The sequence below is a fragment of the Engraulis encrasicolus genome, chromosome 15, assembly GCF_034702125.1.
Source record: "Engraulis encrasicolus isolate BLACKSEA-1 chromosome 15, IST_EnEncr_1.0, whole genome shotgun sequence".
NCBI lineage: Eukaryota > Metazoa > Chordata > Actinopteri > Clupeiformes > Engraulidae > Engraulis > Engraulis encrasicolus.
The window spans coordinates 15,944,161-15,946,660 of record NC_085871.1 but is presented as its reverse complement, the minus strand read 5'-3'; the positions used below and the strand labels follow the sequence as shown (position 1 = coordinate 15,946,660).

The following is a 2,500-nucleotide window of genomic DNA, read 5'->3' as shown; positions in this document are numbered from 1 at the left end:
TAAGAATGAAGTATAAAATGTCTACCAGCTGTGGAGAGGAGCATGAACAAGATGTAAAGCTGTATTCAATATTGCATCTCATAATTCATTGTGTCATAATTCTGCATTTTTTTAACCTTTGGCCAATCAGGGGCCCCCTGAAAGGTGGGGGCCCCTAGACTGCAGCCATATCTGGCCCTGGGCGGAGGGGAGGAAAGGGCAGAGGAAAATGGTGCTTTACGGAGATATTCCTCTCCTGAGTGTCAAGAACATTACTCAATTCCCCCCTGAAACATTCCAGAGAGCACGATGCCATTGCCACCCTCGCCTCACCTCAGGTGCCACCTGCAGGGCCGGAATAACGCACAGGCTAGATAGGCCTACCTGCAGCCTATTGCCCCCGACCAGCCAGGAGGCCCCTGATTAGCAGTAACGCACAGGTTAGATAGGGCTACCTGCAGCCTAGGGCCCCCCACCAGCCAGGAGGGCCTGATTAGCAGTAACACACAGGCTAGATATGGCTACCTGCAGCCTAGGGACCCCCCCTCCACCAGCCAGGAGGGCCCTGATTAGCAGTAACACACAGGCTAGATATGGCTACCTGCAGCCTAGGGACCCCCCCTCCACCAGCCAGGAGGGCCCTGATTAGTGGTACGCAGAGGCTATATATGGCTACCTGCAGCCTAGGGTCCCCCACCAGCCAGGAGGCCCCTGATCAGCAGCAACGCACAGGCTAGATAGGGCTACCTGCAGCCTAGGGGCCCCGACCAGCCAGGAGGGCCCTGATTAGCCAAAGGAAAAGCATATTGTTAATAATACCTCTCCACTAGCTGGGAAATGTGCTGTCCTTCATTCCTGACTTACAGTGACTTCTGAGGGGTCTACAGCAACCTATAAAGGTGCACTAGGATGGTGGCCAGAGTAGGTGTTGCAACTATAATGCTCATCGAAGTTGTGCTGCCCATTGACAAATGTTATCTTTTCATGAATATTCACTAAATAATAAACTATTATTATTTACTGTTATGATCAAAGTACAGTACATTCTGCAGCTAAAAATTTCTATTTCTAGAAAATGGCGGACATGGAGAAATGCAATTTTCCCTGACGCAATGAATACTTGGAGGATCGGAGGATTTTAGAGATGTGATGTAGTCAAAATTTAAGTGTAGTGGAGAAGGAAAAAATACAGTAAGTGAAACGTGACAGTTAGAAAGCTAGCTTGCATTAATTATAACTGTACTTTCGAATCTGTGAGTTTAAGTAGTAGCTCATTAAAAATGTCAGACAAGTGTTTCCCCAATCACGTTCAAAGATTCTTTGATAAAGTGAAAGTGAAAGTGGCCCTGCCGTGGACTGAAAAGCCCTAAAAATATATTAAAGTGAAAGCACACAAGTGAACATTAAACACAACAAAATTGCATTGATGCCTCATCCAAGGGGCAACCCCAAATGGTGCACCAAGCCAAGGGAGCAGTGTGGTGGGATGGTACCATGCTCAGGGTACCTCAGTCATGAAGGAGGATGGGGGAGAGCACTGGTTAATTATTCCCCCAACCAACCTGGCAGGTCGGGAGTCTAACTGGCAACCTTTGGGCTACAAGTCTGACGCCCTAACCGCTTACCCATGACTGCCCAGCACAGAGGCGTCTGAGACCAAATGGATGTTTGAATGGATTGGGGCAAGTCGGAAACCATTTATCTGGCCAGAGTCAGGTTACCTTTGCATGGCTGGATGAAAAAGAGTGCATACTGTGGTCTATATTGCCTGTATTCATTGTATACTCTTGTACACTGTATTTTCCCACATGTGTGCTGTCCCCTGTATGTCACTCTGGATAAGAGAGGGTTGTAAATGTATGTGTGTGGCTAGTGTGTGCTTGTGTGTAGTGAGGGTGTCGAAGGTGAGTTAGTGAATATGTGCTGTATGCCTTTGCGTGTGTATGTGTGTGTGTGTGTGTGTGTGTGTGTGTGTGTGTGTGTGTGTGTGTGTGTGTGTGTGTGTGTGTGTGTGTGTGTGTGTGCTTGTGTGTGTACTCGTGTGTGTGTGTGTGTTTGTGTTTGTGTGTGTGTGTGTGTGTGTGTGTGTGTGTGTGTGTGTGTGTGTGTGTGTGTGTGTGTGTGTGTGTGTGTGTGTGTGTGTGTGTGTGTGTACATGTCTATTCACAGCTATATAAAGCATCTGAATGGGGTGTCTGACCTGCTCTCTGAAGTAGTCGGGGTGGCGGTGGCGGGGTCAGTGGATGAGGCTGTGTGTGTGTGTGTGTGTGTGTGTGTGTGTGTGTGTGTGTGTGTGTGTGTGTGTGTGTGTGTGTGTGTGTGTGTGTGTGTGTGTGTGTGTGTGTGTGTGTGTGTGTGTGTGTGTGTGTGTGTGTGTTGGGGCTGGTGCAGCCAGGCAGTACGGCAGCCAGTCAGCGACGCGAGGAAGTGTGACGGAGACTCAGCCACCAGGCAGACAATGGCCTAGTAATTGACTCACTACTCATTCAACCCCCCCTCCCTTTTCTGTATCTCTCTTTAT

The 2,500-nt window shown here is 48.7% G+C and overlaps 1 protein-coding gene across 2 annotated transcripts in view; it reads right to left on the bottom strand.

The window, feature by feature from the left end:
* scube1 (signal peptide, CUB domain, EGF-like 1) overlaps positions 1-2,500 on the bottom strand; it is a 203,843-nt gene that overhangs the window by 183,867 nt on the left and 17,476 nt on the right. The window lies entirely within an intron of this gene.